We start from the raw sequence: 18,129 nt of genomic DNA on the forward strand, positions 1-18,129 counted from the left end.
GGATCCAAATTTAGTGTACAAGTCAATTGATTTCTTATGTGCCAACAATCAACAATTGGAATTTTCAATTATAAAAAGAGCACCATTTACATTAACAACAAAGACAAAATCAAAATCAAATACTTACATTTATGGCTAACAAATTATGTACAAAATCTACATGTCAAAATCTACAAAACTGATGGAAGAAATTAGATAAAATCTAAATACATTTTTTTAAAATTCCATGTTTATGGATAGGAGCAGTTAATTTGAATGCCATTTCTTTCTTTTTATTTTATAGATTTTGTGTAATCCTGAACTAAGTCCCAGGAAGTTATTTTATGGATATAGATAACTGATACTAAAGTTTACATGAAATAGCAAAAGACTCAAAATAGCCAGTATGATACCGAAAAACAAAGTTGGAGGACTGTCATCACCTGACTTCAAGATTTTGTTTAATCAAGACAGTTCTATACTGGCAAGATAATAGCCAAATAAATCAATGGAACTGGACATAGAACCCCAAAATAGACCCACACAAACATGGTCTGGTGATTTTTTTTTACAAAGAAGCAAAGTCAATTCAATGGATAAAGATAGTATTTTCACTTGTCAAGCTGGAACTACCAGACATCTACATTTTAAAAAATGAATTTGGATGCCAACCTTACCCTGTTTAAAAAAAATAAATTATTCAAATTGGATCATAAGCCTAAATGTAAAATGCAAATCTGTAAACCTTCTGGAATCTAGCATAGGAGAAAATCTAAGGGATTTGGGGTTTGATGATAAGTTTTTAGGTATAACACCAAAAGCACAATCTATGAAAGAAAAAAACATAACAGGACTAATTAAAATTAAACTTGTCTACTCTGCAAAAAGATACTGCTAATGAAATTAAAAGAGAAGTCACATACTGAGAGAAAATATTTGTAAAACGTGTATCTGGTAAAGGATTGGTATCCAAAATATATAAAGAATATTTATAATTCAACAACAAGAAAACAAAAAAAAAAACAACTAAAAATGGACAAATGTTATAAATAGATATTGCACCAAAAAAGATATACAGATGATAAAAATAAACAATCAAAAATAGAATCAACATTCTATGTCATTAAGGAATTACAAATTGAAACAACAATGAGCTACCACTGTGCATGAAACAGAATGACTAAAATATATAAAACTAATAATATCAAATGCTGGTGAAGCTGTGGGACATCTACTGGAAGCAGTCAAGCTGTCTTTTAATAAGTCAATGGTTAACCTGTGGCACATTCGGATAATGAAATATTATTCAGTGATAAAATTAAATGAGCTATCAAGCCACAAACAGATGTGAGCGGATATTGAAGACATAGTGCAAAGAAACTAGTCTAAATGTTATATACAGTATGATTCCAACCTTATCATGTTCTTGAAAAGGCAAAAGTATAGAGACAAAAAGAACATTGGTAGCTAAGTATTTGGAAGAGAGGTAGAGAAGGATGAATATGCGAAGCTCAGAGGATCTTTAATGCTGTGAAACTACTCTGCACAGTTCCTGCATGTGGATACATGGTACGCATTTGTGAAAACCCATAGAGCTATACAACAAAAAGAGTAAGCCCTAATGTAAACTATGGGTTTCAGGTAATTATAATGCATCAGTATTGGTTTATCAGTTATAACAAATACCACACTAATGCAAAACATTAAAAATAGGTTAACTGTATTTAGGTGGAAGTTGCAGATGGCGTATATGGGACCTCTCTGTACTATCTGTTGAAGTTTTCTGTAAACCTGCTCTAAAAAATAGTGTGTTCATTTTTTTTTTAATTAGAATCAACTGTCCATGTGAACACATTCCTAGGGCCTCTCCCAAGACTTTGAAAGAAGCAGTTCTGTGAAGTCCAATACATGTAGAAAATCTCCCTCTGACTCTGCCTCCTAAGTCCTCGTAGCATTCATGACACTTCCAAGAGAGTAGTGGCAAAGACATTACGGTTCCATTTTGTCCCTCGTAGCTGGCAAGAACTCCAGACATATAAGCCAAAGAGATGATTGAAAGAATAGATGACCAGTTAAATGAATGAAAAAAATCAAATATTGGGGGAATTTACTTTTTCTTTCCTTTGTGGCCACCATAATCTTGTTTCAATGCCACAGTCATACCAAATTACTTACCATTTCCTATTCTCATCCTTATTACTTTTCTGACGTTCCCACCTCAGTCCTGTTGTCTAGGCTGTATACGTTCTCAGCTCACCTCAAATAGCCACATTGCCACTTGTTCCCTGTTCCAGTGCTCCCATAGTCATAATTGTTCCGAGTTCTATTATATCCTTTCAGCAGGGTAATGTAATTATGTTATTGTCTCTGTCTCCTATGGAATTGTGAGCTGATCAGGATGTATACAAAATCTTATTTATGATGGTTTACATGTTTTCATAGTGTATGATTGAGTTTTAAATTAATTCTTGGTACTGTGAATAAACTGGTGAATGTTGCTGCTTTTGCATGAATCATATCGTAGAAAATCTCTGCCTACCCACTTTAATACAAGTACTCAATTGCGAAAAAGCTTAAGGCAATAGGCAGACTTTGCAGTGAAGTAAACAAGATATAATTGTCAAAAGGCAAAATCATGTAATTGTGCACAGGTTTTATATATTTTTTAAAAATATCACTTTGGTTGCATGCTTATTTACTTTATGACCTTGGAAAGTGAATATAATCACTCTCTGTTTTCCCTGTAAAGGAGAATAATATATTTTCCACTTAGTTGTTGGGAGAGTAAGTGAGGTAACCAAATGTAAAAGACTGAACAATGCCTGGTTCACAGGAAGTATTCAAAAGATGTCAGATCTCTTCAACTTTTTTTTCTAAGGCTTAGAAACAAAGGGCCTAATCTTGGCTCCGCCATTTGCAAATGGTTGATCTTGAATGATTTATAATATTTCTGATCCTTAGTTTTTGTCATCTACAAAAGAATCATAATGTCAGCATATGGATGCTATGAGTATTAAATTAAATAGCATATGTAAAGTGCTTACCAGAATTCCTATAATTTATAATGGTCAACAAACTTTAACCAGTTTAATATAAAAAGATGTTAACAAAATGTAGTTGGGGTGTGGTCCTAAAGAGAGCAATTAAGTAGAAACTGTAGTGCTGAACCAGTGATCAGTGGGCTTTGTAAAGTTGCCATGGCTAACATTCATCCATCTTTCAAAACTCTATACAAGAGTTCTGGTTGAAGATAATGAGGAGCAGAGGAATTTATTGCAGAGATTTTCAGTGTATTTGCAATTCTCTCCAGGTTTTGGAGGCAAGAAAGACAAGAACGGATCCCAAGATTGCACTTTAACTCAGTGGAGAGGCACTCAAAGAAAGTATTTGGAGAAGCCGACATGGGTGTCCTAGAGATTGATGGATGTGGGAAAGCCATACCTGACTTCTCATCCAGTAAATCTAAGGATAGAATTCCTTCTTCCCTGGGGCAAGTAAAGCGTAGGTTTCCCTAGGAGTCGGCTGTGCTGCCACTGATGGAGAAACAAATGTCTGTTCCTTTGGCAACCAGTATATATGGAGAGAAAGGTTAATAAAGAGGGAGAGAAAGGACTGTGTCCCAGAAGACAGCCTGAAGACAGGATGAGACCCCAACTGTCAGAGGGGACTACAAGAACCATGACAAGGCACTAGCCTGAAGCAATGCTAGAACCAAAATAACTGCGACAAATGATGTCCTTGCATGTATTGTCCAAGGAGTTTGTTTAAGTGCCAACACTGGCAGCTCGGATGATAAGAAAACCAGTCACATTAAATTGTAGTTTTTTTTTTTGTTTCTGCTCTTCCCCCAAGCTTAAAAAATTGAGTCAGGGCTAAATTGGATGAGAGTTTAAAATATTCAGTATTTACCCTGGACTAAACTGGACTTATTTCAGACTAGTATTGACTTATTTACAACCCAAACAAATAGAACATTTATGTAATCATTGTAAATAACTGACAAAGCTCAGGAGCCCATTTTTTTATGTCATGCAGAAGTGTAAAAAGAACAAATTGTCAAAGCAGAAATAATAAAATTGGTTATTAAATTCACACACTATAGCATCCATGTCATTCAATGAACCCATTATTTGTGTCAGTGATACATCATGGGTATTATAAGAGATGTACAAAACAATAGATGCTTCTTTTGAGTTCTACTCCTATAGAGAGAATATTTAAATCAATAAATATGCTTAATTCTAAATGTCTCACTAGGTTTCCATATTACTTTTCTTGTAGAAATCTTACTAAGGTTGGATGAGTTATGCAACGATTGGAATCATAAATCGTACGGCAACGAAGATAGAGTCCATCAATCCTGAAATGGCTAGATCTACAACAAGAAGGTGGTCATTACACTGAAATGTTTATTTGAGAATCCTATTTTGGTTTAATTAAAAAGAAAAGGAGACAGAGATATAAAGATGGGGAGAGGAGGAAGTTAATATAAACATGGGTGGTTTGACCAAAATTCAGATCCTAGATAACATAAACTACAAATGGCTTTACTGTTCTTAGAGCCTCAATGCCCTTTCAATCTTGTTTTCTGGTCGCCAGCTTTCTCAAAGAATTGTGTGTTCATTAACGGTGTGTGTGTGTGTGTGTGTGTGTGTGTGTGTGTGTGTTAGAGAGAGAGAGACAATAAATACACATATGTGTATGTATGTGTGATTATATGTGTTCTTGGTGGAAGTCGGGGTGTTGGGGGTAGTGGTATTGTGTGTGTATTTGTGTTTGAGCTGAGTTTGGACTTTTTTTGGGGGGGGTTATTATGAAAGGAAGTATCCATCCCCTTGAGAGTTACTGACATACAAATTATGTGGGGTCTTCTCATAGCGTAAGTTTAACCGAACAGCATCTGGTCCTAGTGGCTATTTGGGAAAGTTCATCTGCTGCATAGGAAAAGAGACATTCATTTGAAAACATGAGTCATATAGCTATTCCTAGTCCTTTTATGTGCTTCTGCCAGCCAAACCACTGCCGGACACGTCTCAGAAAAAGAATCATCGCTGCCTATAATTACACATTTAATATACTGACTCATGAGAAGTTTTTGGACATTCAAGGCATCAGTGAGTCAATTATATTTCTAATCTTTATAACTCTACTAAAGCAGTGCTGCTGAGCATCATTACTTTTGATTAATAGCAAAGCATAATTATTAGAAGAAAACGCCTATATTTCTCTTTGATTTTTAACTGCATGCACATATGCCAATTGCTGGAGAGAGTTTATTCAGCTGGACATTTGGGACATGTGAGCTGCATTTTTACAGCTCTTCCAGACTGAAAAATCTCAATGTCTGTATTTTCAACATACGTAGCCAGGCAACAAAGATGACGATTTACCGCTGGCAGCCCTCCTGAACTTTCCTTCTTTCCTTGTGCCTTAATGAAATGATAGATCTTAGTATACTCTATAAGTACCAGGAGTTGCAGTTCCCATAACTAAGCCTTTTGGGAGGAAATTGTTTTTATTTTAATTTCAAGTTCCACATTTTCTGTACCCAGAAATTTGCCAAAATAAACTTGGGGGGAAATTGTGACTCTCTACCATATTGTCTCCATCCCCCAAACCGATGACATTTAGTTTCTATGGCATCATCCAATTCTCATTTGTATTGAAATGATCTACTACTGACTTTGTAATAGCAAATGAGGCTTGCAGAAAACTCCAACCAGAGAGTCATGTTCTTCTGTAAATGCGATAATTGCCCCCATTTGACTACTGATTCATTTGGCCTTCATATGGGTAATTAAGAATCACAGAACTGTGGTAATCACCTAACCGCATGGTATGCTGAACATTTGCAACATCCTGTTTAAAGCACACCAATTAAATACGTTCTGCAAAGGCTTTTTCTTTTTTTTTTTTAATCAAAAGGTAATTTCTTTTTTTTTATATTTACACTTGAAGGATGAAGGCAGCTACTATATTGTTCCTTGATCAAATATTTTAATCAGTCATAATGTGGTGCCATGTTAATTAATATTGAGTTGTGCCACATTTTACTATAATGTATGTGGAAACTTCCTCTAGTTGCTTATGTAGAAAATACAGAATTCCAGATATCGATCTTCATTTTGATACAGTACAAAGAAGATTTTACTTTATATTAGATGATTGTTTTACAAGACTGCCTGAAGAAAAAGAAAAGGATAAAGGATGTTCATAAAGGATAAAATGATTAAAGAATTCAATTGTGTAGGCAACACTACTTTTCTAAGAGATTCTATTTGATTAGTTGGTTAAATTGATTTTGATACTGTTTCAGTTTTCATTTATGTTAGAATAATGTAACATAACCTAAAGTTGAATTATATGAATGCTTTGCATTTGCATGAAACGATATTTGCAGACTTCAGCATTTCGCTCTATTCATACATTAATAATATTGCATTTATTCCAAAAACCTAAATCTGCATTTTAAGAAGGCAAATAAATGGGGAGGGGGAGAAGCAAAGGGTGATTTGATAAACACTATTCAATTCTTAACTTCCTGCCAAGGTATCTGTGATTTTCTTTCCTCTTTTCACATATGCAGAGAGCAACAATGAGTTCAGGAATGATGGTTTTCTCCAACAGCTCCAGGGAATAAATTCTGATGGCTTTCAGAGTTTAATTCCACTCGCCTTTATCTGTTATTAGTTTAGGGTTGATAAAATGGCCAAATTCTAGTCATGGAGACATCGAAAGATACCTTATATGGGGCTTCTGGGAAAGATTATAACTTAATTAAATTTTTTTTTCAACGTTTATTTATTTTTGGGACAGAGAGAGACAGAGCATGAATGGGGGAGGGGCAGAGAGAGAGGGAGACACAGAATCAGAAACAGGCTCCAGGCTCTGAGCCATCAGCCCAGAGCCTGACGCGGGGCTCGAACTCACAGACCGCGAGATCGTGACCTGGCTGAAGTCGGACGCTTAACCGACTGCGCCACCCAGGCGCCCCTTTTATAACTTAATTAAAACAAACATAGATAAACATAAATACAAGACCGCTTTGGGACAGGGGATGCTGTCTTATGAAGACAGGAGCAGAAGCAGCTTTATTGGAACAATGTTAACTCTGGAGCGTTAACCCAAGAAAACTGCAAGAATTTAAACTCCTTCATTATTGAGCAATTGAAGGGAATACACTGAAACTACCTTCAACCAGAACTTGTATGCAATGGGAAAATCAACATCTTTAATGATGATCATATTTTAGGTGAGAGTGTTATTCTTTGTAGACAAAAGTAATAAGCAAAAAGTCAGAGATATCATGGAAATGTAGGACATAGTCTCTGGATTAGAGAGAATTTTCACTGATTCTGCCCCTAGCCTCTCTCTGCATCTCAGAGCGGGTAGTGATTTATCTAATTCATATACTCGGGGTGGGGGGGCTATAAATGACCAATTCATTTCCACATTTTTCCTATTGGGAAGAAGGTACCACATAAGGGGAATTTTCCTGTTCATCCTGCCATTGGGTGGGTGAAGCTGTCTTGTCCTGAGATCCAGATTCCGGAAGTGCTTTTAGGCTCTCATACTCCAATGACATACTGCTCTATTTATTGTTGGATACTGTGACCTCATCTACCCTTCCTTTTTTTATCTATCAATTAGTTTAGAACCTGGGTAGGGAACCAGGGTGTTTTTATTGGTGCTTTGTCAGTAGCAACAATAGGTGAGGTCAGCGATTAAAAATAAAATAACACGGCTTCGGTGTAATTTTTGTAATCTACTTGGATCATACATATGGATTTCTTAAGTGATGACATTGAAGAAACAGTTTCTCCCCAATATCCAATACTCCACCCAAGTTCTATGAGAACAGAGATTTTTCTCACTTATCTGGCTTGGTTTTTCAGATTCATTTTTTTCTTTTCCCTCATTGTCATCCTCTTATATATCACAAAACCTGTCTCTTTTATCTTAAAATGTTCTTTGAGGATTTCCTTCTCCTCTTTCACCTCAAGTGCTGTTTTCTAGTTTTATCATGTAAGCTACCGCAGCCCACTCCTGTATCCATTCAAATAAATAAGAAATCTTGGAAGTAAATTCCTAAGGAGTGACTACTAATCTTTATTTACCAATAGCTAGTTGTATGACTTTCATGTTTAAGCCCATGATTTCTTCTGACTCAGATAGCAGCCTCCTTTCCTAACCCTAGCTTATATTTTGCTCCAAGAGTACCCTGTGTAGACTTCTTTAATATTACCCTCTACAATTAAATGGAATTTTGTTCTCATTATATTTAAGACTCTTAAGGATGTGGATCACATATTATTTGACTTTGTATTTCTAGCATCTGTTGCAGTGTTTAACCTGTAATGTGTTCAACAATTAGTTCCTACACTGGTACATACAATTTGAATCTTTATGAATCTCCTATATCTTTAATTAAAAGGAATATAAATATCTATTCTATATCCTGTTATCACTACATTTCCAATGATATAACTCAATGGTAAAATAGACAATAAAGACAAAATTTGGCCTCAGCATAAGGGGAATCATATCCAATATGAGAAAGAAAGAGATTATATATATATATATATATATATATATATATATATATATAAACATACACAGAAATAAGTTCTTTATTGGTCATTGTTCTTAAGTAGATTGCCAAATGGCAAGTATTTGACAGAGTACTTCAAATTAGTTTTTCACAAATTTGTCATTAGTTCTTAAAGACTGGGTGAAACTGAAAGTTTGCATTTATTTTTGTATTCTGATTTGTGCCATATTTCAAAATTTCTTATAGAATTGCTTAAGGTAGGGATCATGGATATCAATATATTTTATGTTCCCATGGTGATTCTGATGTGCAGGAATGTTCTGGCACCACTCTTCCCATCAAATGAATACTCATATTTTTATATTGGTACAGTTCAGGTAAATAGGAAATGACAGTGCTCCAAATCCAATTTCATTAAAAATATATCATCTTTTAGAACTGTCAGTGGTGGTAGGCGGGAGAATTGGAATCAAAAAGTCAGAATCCCAATTAAGGCTTTTTCATTGTCACGATTCCCATATATCCAACAGAATTGCTATGAGGATCACCTAAGATAACTTGACAGTACTTTTAAAATTCTGAACTTTTATTGCTAGTTTTTTTTTTTGTTTTTTGTTTTTGTTTTTTTTTTAATATTTCAAAGTAATGCTTCCAGCGTTAGGGTATTTTGTTATTTAATCCCTTACCCCCAGCAATGATAGCATAGAGCTAAATGCTAAAACAGTTGTTGTCAGAAGGACCCAACTCTCAGGAACCTTTACTGTTTCCAGATCTAGGACCTAAGAAAGAAATTTTATCTCAGTGACTTTCAACTGTCTTATCCACAGAAGAACTATGAAACCAATCACAAGGCTATCATTATGAGATGGCATCATATGTTTAAACTATTTGACTATTTGCCTGATAGGCAATGAATGCTTGTAATTAGTAGATAATATTCTTTAAAGCTGATATTGTTGATAAATCATGTTTGAAAATCCTCAAATCCACTTTATCTTCCTCTTTTGTGGTGTTCTCAATTTTTTTTGAGAGAGAGAGCTCGCAAGCAGAGAAGAGGGGCAAAGGGAGAGGGAGAGAGAAAGAGAAAGACAGAGAGAGGGAGAAAATCTTCATCAGCCTCCACTCTCAGCACAGAGCCCCACACGGGGCTCAGTTCCACAACCAGAGGATGACCTGAGCCAAAATCAAAAGTCGCTTGTTCAACCCACTGAACCACCCAGGCACCCCATTCTCAGCCTATTGATAATCATTTTTATAGCGAGAACTGTCCTTGTGGCTTTGTCTTTAAAACATAACTGTAAGGTTTTGAGAATTAGCTGTTCTTTTATTATTCATTTATTTTTAAGTAATCTCAACACCCAACATAGAGCTTAACTCACTATCCCAGATCAAGAGTCACATGCTCTGCCAACTCAGTCAGCCAGGCACCTGCCCTCCTTGTGGTTCTTATTATGATTGCAAGATACCCTCAGCAATAACCATCAGGAAACTGAAAGAAAAAAAAAAAAGGTTTATTACTTACAAATCCTGGAATTTATACCTGGGGTCATACAGGATGTCACAGGTAAACAGAAAGAGAAAAAGGAGTAAGGACTTGGAATTCTGACTTTATGGGGTTTGAGGATTTTATTGCCAGGTTTCTTGGCAGGGATTTAAAGCATGGGAGGTAAAACAACAACAACAACAACAACAACAACAAGAACAGCAACAACAACAAAAACACAAATGGCCCAAAGGGTCAGTTATCAAAATTAACCAGGATCTCTAAAACAAAGGAACCTCAGTGGACAGAGGTGGCCTGACCTTTTATCTAGGCAGTGGTGGGCCATGTGTTTATTCAGATAGCCATCTTTGAAAACTTAAGTCATCATTTGCATTACCAAAAAGAAAAAAAAAAGGAAGAAACACCTTCAGAACTTACATTACTTTATCTAAACCCATCTGCTAAACATTTCCAACAGGAATCTTAAGTTTTAGCCCATTAAATTTCACAATTAACCCTACCAATGGACATATTCATTAGGATCTTAATCTCTTTAGTGTTTTTGTTTTTGTTTTTAAAGTTGCTTTTTTTCCCACTACATCTATTAACAACCAAATGCCTTAGAAACCCACCTGCTCAATATGTAATCAGTCCGTGCCTTCTTAAATTTTTTATCAAATATTTATTGACTATGTATTATGCACCAACCTTTCTGTGATAAGCACTTGTATTAAAGCAGTTAGTAAAACAGAAGTGGTAGTTATACTCACTTAAATATGGGAGAAAAATGATGGCATAAAATTGCAGACACAGAAAAAAGCAGGTCAAGAGTGGAGCATATTATGTTGGGGGAATGGGGGCATGGAGGGTGGCAATCCTGATATGTGCTTCTGGAATGGGCACTCTGAAAACTGAATGCAGCGGGGGAATCAACCATGTAGAGTAAAGAAAACAGTCCTTGCAGTAAAGGGAAACGAAGAGGGAAAGGCAAGCTTACAGAATCACTTTGTGACTGAGTGAATACCTCAAGTAAGAGGGCCACTTGGGCCAGCAGAAAGTGGGACCTCAAGAACGAGCAGGTTAGTAGCTAGATCATGTTGAGGTTATTACTTGTGAAGAATGTCACAGTATCTTTATAAGTTAAATGATAAGGCACTGATAAGTGTAAATATTGAAGAGACAAGTCTGGAGGCTGTCTTGTAAGTCCCAACGAGTGATGGACATGGAAGGAAATGAAAAATACATAGATATCCAGATATAGATATATTGCTACCTCTGGCGCTCTGAACTCTGACCCTCTGGATTTTTCCTGTAACAAATTTGAAATAACCGTTGTCCAAAATTCACAATGTCTGTTGAAAACATGCTATAATGAATTTGAATTTTCAGGTTTTATGGACTGAATGTTTGTTTCCCCAAAAATGTATGGGTTGAGGACCCAACCCTAAAGTCAACTCAGGGATCATCAGGACTACCAATTCCACCACAGACCCAGGGCCAGTGCTATTTTTTCCTCAGTATCCAGGGCTGGGGCCACCTGTTTCCGTGGCCTGGGAAGATCCAGTCCAGTGTCACAGAGAAAGGCTGCCTTCACAGGCCACTGCATGAGCAGGACCCTCATGGACCGCGGAAGTGTCACAAAAATGCTGCGGAGCTGAGAGAGTGACATTACTCCTCCAGTCGGTTTGCCTAGAGTGCTAATGGCCAAACCAAAGAGGATTATTCTCCAGCCTTAAAATCTAATGGAATTTGCCTTACTCATGTTTGGATTTGTTGGAGACAGGTCACCTTTGTTTTCTTTCCAGTTTCTCCCTGTTGAAATGAGAATGCCCATGCTTTTCCCGTCCTACCATTGTATCATAGAAGCTCACAACTTCTCTGGTTTCACAGCTATATAGGAATTTTGCCTCAGGTGAATCAGATCATGAGTCTCTTGCATATCTCATTTAGAGGACATTTTTTAGATGAAACTTCAGAGTGTAAAATTTAGAGTTGACGTGGGGCATGTGGGTGGCTCAGTCAGTTGAGCATCTGACTTCAGCTGAAGTCATGATCTCGTGGTTCATGGGTTGGAGCCCCACGTTCGGGCCTGTGCTGACAGCTCAGAGCCTAGAATTTGCTTCGCATTCTGTGTCTCCCTCTTTCTCTGCCCCTCCCCTACTCACACACTCTCTGCCTCTCTCTCTCAAAGATAAATAAATATTTTTTTAAAAAATTAGAGTTCATGCTGGAATGAGTTAACACTTTGGAGCTGTTGGGACAAGAATAATGCATTTTGCATGTGAGGGTATGGATTTTGGTGAGCCAGGGGAGAAATGTCCTGGACAAAATGTTTGTGTCTCGCAAAGTTCATATGCTGCAGCTCTAACCCGCAATGTGACTATACTTGAGGATAGGGCCTTTGTGGAGGTAATAAGGTTAAATGAGGTCATAAGGGTGGAACCATAATCCCATAGGACTGGAGATTATGAGAAGAGGAATAGAGATCAGGACTGACTGTCTTTCCATGTGCACACAAGGTGTGTGAGGACACAATGAGAAGGTGGTCATCTATAAGCCAGGATGAAGGCTTTCACCAGAAACCAAGCCCACTGGAACCCTGATCTCAGATTTCCAGTCTCTATCTATGAAAGAATAAATTTCTGTTGTTCAAACTGCCCAGTTTATGGTCATCAAAACATCTAGTTGTGTACATGTTTGGGGGAAACTATGTAGACAGCTCTGCACACAGAGTGCTACTATCCTCCCCATTAGAATCAATCTCATGTTTAGTTCTTAAAATAGTTTGTTCATTGTGGCTATAATCTTTCCTACATTAATAAACTGTAAAAATATCTTCTAAGCACTTGCAAGAATCAGTAAAGAAAGTAACTGAGCTGGGATGCCTGGGGGGCTCATTCGGTGAAGCATCTGACTCTTGATTTTGGGTCAGGTCATGATCTCGTGGTTCGTGGGTTCAAGCCCCATGTCAGGCTCTGTGCTGACAGGGTGGAGCCTGCTTGGGATTCTCTCTCTCCCCCTCTCTCTGCCCCTTCATTTTCTTTCTCTCTCAAAATAAATGAATAAACAAAAGAAAGAAAGAAAGAAAGAAAGAAAGAAAGAAAGAGAGAAAGAAAAGAAAGCAACTGAGCCTGAGAGACATAGAAAGGCTCACACATTAGAAATAGGTTTGATAGGATAAAATACATTGAAAGAGATTAAACCTAAAAGTCTAAGGCTGGGAGTACATAAATCCCAACTACCAGAGGTGCGATGTTTCCAGAAAAATGGTTATATGGATATTTTAGGGTCTTTTGCTAGCAAAATTGGTTGGGGTCTTTGAATAGGTTGGGATGGCAATTATTGTCCCCTTCTTTTAAAAGGGAGAATGGAATAGAAGCCCTCATGACACAGCATTTAACTATTCCACTTTGTGTTTCAAGGGTGCTTTTGACCCATATGATGAGAGAAAACTATATTTTGTAAATAGAATATGAAAATCTTTCTGATGGATTACATGAGGAGTTATTAATGAGAATATTTAAGAGAAAAATTTTGTAGATTTTTCTCACTTGTGTGCTTGTTTAATTTTCTACTGAGATTGAACAAACAGATGGTTCTCTGTACTGAAAACTGAGCTTTCTGAGGAAAAAATAAGTATCACTTCCTTGGGTATCACATATAATGTTTCTCTTCTTCCCCTTTGCCACTTCCATTGTTTAGGGACTTACTATATTTTATAGGTATACACTACTATTTTGGTCACAACTGAGATGCCTAAATCCTAAGCTTCAATTCCTATATTATGGTTTTTGTGTCAGAATGATATTTGAATTCCAGGTCTAAAACTTCATAGCTCTATGAATTGAGAAAGCCAGGTAACTGCACTGAAATTTAACTTCCTTGCATGAAATGGAATAATAATGAGCACCTTGCAGAGTTGTTAGAAGAGAATATATATAAATGCACCAATTTTAATACCTGGTGTATATTTGCAGAATTGGTTTCCACAGGAAATATATATATATATATTTTTTTTTCATTCACCTATATCAATCCTGACTGCACATATCTTTCAATTTTATCTTCTTCTTAAGATAAACCTTAAGTACTCTAGTTTGTAAAAATTTATGCTTTTTACAGAGTACCTAGTATTTACTATCTATATGATTCAATTTGGCTTTTAGGCATATGCTTTCTCTAGATATTTATTTGATTGGAACACAAAATTGCATACGTATATTAGTCTACGGTTCAGTCAAAAACTAGTATTTCCCCATCACATTCACACACACTGTAAATAGCTTTTCTTAAACGAATATTTATAATCTCAAATGACCAAAAGAGATGCATCATTTTATTTTCCTTTATATGCACAGAAAGACAATTGTGGACTTCAATAAAATTGTTTCCAGTCCCAAAAGGACAGCTGAGGTTAGCTATTGTGATTTCTTCAGAGATTCAAATCTTAGGCACTTGTTAAGCATGGATAACACATGTTTGTCTATGAATTATGGACCAAATCCCATGGTAAACACCAAAGACAATGCAAAATCAACATCATCATCATCATCATCATCATAGATGTGTAGGACCAAAAAGAAGATGACATAATTGGTGAGAACTGGGGAAAGTGTTGGCATTTCCTTCTTACTACTGTGTAGATCAGAGTAAATTTTTTTTTAATGTTTATTTATTTTTCAGAGAGAGAGAGAGAGAGAGAGAGAGAGAGAGAGCCAGAGAGAGAGAGTACACAGGGGAGAGAGAGAGAGAAAGGGAGATAGAGAATCCCAAGCAGGCTTCAAGCTGTGAGCACAGAGCCTGATGCAGGGGTTCAAACTCATGAACCGTGAGATCATGGCCTGAGTTGAAATTAAAAGTCGTGCGTTCAACCAAGTAAACCACCCAGGTGCCACTCTTCTAATGCTCTATTTTTAATATTTGAACTAACACTGCTAATTTTTAAAGGGTTCTATTTTTTTAAATGGGGCTTATGTAAAATTGGTTGATTAATGATGATATTATCAACCATGCAGTTCTTTTTTTTTTCAAGTTTATTAATTATTTTGAGAGAGAAAGAGCAAGAGCGAGCCGAGGAGGGGCAGAGAGAGAGGGAGAGAGATTGAATCCCAAGCAGGCTCTGCACTGTCAGCACAGAGCCCCAGGCAGCACTGGAACTCACAAACCCTGAGACCACAACCTGAGCCCAAATCAAGTCTGATGCTTAACCGACTGAGCCGCCCAGGCGAATTTTAACCTCCATTCATCTCAGCCTTCAAGAAACATAGTTCAGGTGAAGAAACAGAAGTGGTACACAGTGAAAATTAAACAAAGGGCCCTACAAACATCAAGTTTGCAGTATCTCATGGAAAGGAGGCCAGCAATTCTTCCTCAGTAGCTTCTTATCGTTATCCATAATGGAAAATAATAAACAAGCAAACAAACCAATAAAAACCCCAGAACCACCTTCTGGTGTCTTACTACAATGTATCACCGGTAGGTTTTCTTTTCATCAGAACCTGTTCCGAAACAGGAAACAAAAAACTTGGGAGGAAGAAATGCTTCTATTACTTCTAAACTTGGTCATAATTATTTTCCTGTAACAATTATTATTTTTCCTAGCAGGAGGCAACCAGCATACACACTATTTTTATGCGTTTTCATCCAGGCTTTTTTTCCCCCAAGCATATAGTTTATTTTTATTTTGAAACACTACGTGTATGCTTTTACATTTTCCAGATTTCTTGTGCAATTTTTTTAATTTTTTTTAAGGTTTATTTATTTTTGAGACAGAGAGAGACAGAGCATGAATGGGGGAGGGTCAGAGAGAGAGAGAGGGAGACACAGAATCTGAAACAGGCTCCAGGCTCTGAGCGGTCAGCACAGAGCCCGACGCAGGGCTTGAACTCACGAACCGCGAGATCATGACCTGAGCCGCAGTCGGCCGCTTAACCGACTGAGCCACCCAGGCGCCCCTTCTTGTGCAATTTTAATAAAATTACTTTCTATATGTTTCTTCTATTTTGTAAACATTATATAAGTAATTCATAATAAAATACAAAGCACATTATACAATAAAATTATAAAAAACTCTGAGAATTTCAGAATATTTTTTGAAATATCTCTTTACAAGTGGAAGGAAAGGTTACGTTCATTGTTTAACAGTTTTTCTTACATACTCTCCCAAATTATATTTTGCTAAATGCTTTATAACAACTTAGACTCCATACAAAGTATAATAGAGCATCTGTTATTGTACTTTTAATATATTTACTAATCCCATAACTGAGATATAATATTTTATTGAATACTAGCAAACATAAAATATTCCTTTATTTTACATTTTATTTTATTTTGTATTTTATTTTATGTGATTTTACTTTATTTTATTATTACTTTAAAGTTTATCTTGAGAGAGAGAGAGCATAAGCAGGGGAGGGGCAGTGAGAGATGGAGAGAAAGAATCCCAAACAGGCTCCCCCACTGTTAGTGCAGAAGAGCTCGGCACTGGGCTGAAACTCACAAACTGTGAGATCATGACCTGAGCAGAAATCAAGAGTCTGAAACTTAACCCACTGAGCCGCCAAGCGCCCCTCTGTATTTAAATCAATTATGTTTCTATGAGCTCTTCCTTGCTTTTCTTTTGGTATCATCATGCTTTTCTTAACCACGAAAGGGCATGATTTAATCTTGGTCACATTTCTTATTTGTTGACATGCCGTTATATTCTTACAGTTGACACAGATATTTTAAGTTATACATTTAAGTGCCTTACTCTTTCTTTTTATATTTATTGTATTTTAAAAACGTCATCTATGTATTCTTTTTTTGTTGTTCTATTTTGTTTTTCCAGGAGAAAGCGCGAACGCAGTCCCCCACTACCACAAATTATGCAGTCGAGTTTCCCACATTTGGGGAAATCGCAGGGGTCAGCACATCCGGAGTGCAGTGGATAAGCCTCGCCCTGGGAAAACCACCTTCGTGATCATGGTATCTCCCCTGCCAGGTAAGTATTTTGTTATTCTATTTTTAATCCACCCAACAACAAGCTGTCTTTAAAATATCTAAAACAATCATATAAACTACTAACCCGGGTGTTTAATTTATAAAATGTTTTGTGAAAGCATATGTGAATATGTGTGTATGTGTGTGTACTCGTAGTATAATTCAAGTGGCATTTTGACATAGTGCATATAATATCATGCTTTGAAACAAAAATAAATTAGTAAAAATTCTAAGTAAATTACTCTATTATTAAATTTATCTTGGAATAAAATTATTATAACATGTTCAAATATCAGTGTGGTTATTGAAAAGAAATAATATGCATATTATTTGATCAATATTTACCACGTCTAAGAATTTACTTGAGAAAATAATATAATAATTGTTCAAAACTCTTCATCTTTATAATTCATAAATGACTGAACATGTTTGCAACCAGTTTCAATATAACAACAAAAAGTATATCAATATACTTGATATACAAGTAATTCAATAAAGTAACATATGACCATATTAATAAATACTAGGGGTGCCTAGTTAGCTCAGTTGGTTAAGCATCCAACTTTTGGTTTCGGTGCAGGTCATGATCTCACAGTTCATAGGTTCAAGCCCTGTGTTGGGCTCCCCACTGCTGGTGTGGAGCCTGCTTGGGATTCTCTCTCTCTGTCTCTCACTGCCCCTCTCCCACTCACACTCTTTCTCTCAAAATAAAGAAATAATAAAACTTAAAAAAAAAAAAAAACACTACTCAACTATTAAAACATATTTAGATAAATAGATATTCATATAACAATTATAATAATACCTAATATTTATATGATACTTACTATACAATAGTCATGGTTCTAAGGACTTTACTTATTATAACTTGTTTAATCCTAACAACAGTAAAAAGTAAGACTATTTTATCACCAAAATTATACTGCTTCTAGACTCCAGGCTTCTAATCCAAGGTCTTTGATTCCAGAGTCCAGGGTCTTAACCCCTTTAATGCACTGAGAAAAATCAAGTTAAATTAAAATATCTGTGTTGTAGTTACATTTTTGCTTTGGAAAAAATAAGTAAGAAAATAGCATACACAACCAAAATTAGACTATGTATATATAGTATAGAGAGGAGAAGAAGAAGAAGA

The 18,129-nt window shown here is 36.2% G+C and overlaps 1 long non-coding RNA gene and 1 other non-coding gene across 3 annotated transcripts in view; both read right to left on the reverse strand.

Moving 5' to 3' along the window:
* Positions 1–5,295: 5,295 nt before the first annotated feature.
* LOC121040875 (uncharacterized) overlaps positions 5,296–18,129 on the reverse strand; it is a 17,601-nt gene continuing 4,767 nt past the window's right edge. For both annotated transcript variants that reach the window (XR_005795483.1, XR_005795485.1), the window contains 2 exons: positions 16,860–16,969; positions 5,296–5,306 (listed from right to left, as the gene is read on the reverse strand). This is a non-coding gene — a long non-coding RNA (uncharacterized LOC121040875). The remainder of the gene's footprint in view (positions 5,307–16,859; positions 16,970–18,129) is intronic.
* Positions 16,843–17,006, reverse strand: LOC121016928 (U1 spliceosomal RNA). The gene has a single exon (XR_005784537.1). It is a non-coding gene; the product is annotated as a U1 spliceosomal RNA (small nuclear RNA).

This window comes from Herpailurus yagouaroundi, unplaced genomic scaffold (assembly GCF_014898765.1).
Source record: "Herpailurus yagouaroundi ecotype Mexico unplaced genomic scaffold, PumYag 29, whole genome shotgun sequence".
NCBI lineage: Eukaryota > Metazoa > Chordata > Mammalia > Carnivora > Felidae > Herpailurus > Herpailurus yagouaroundi.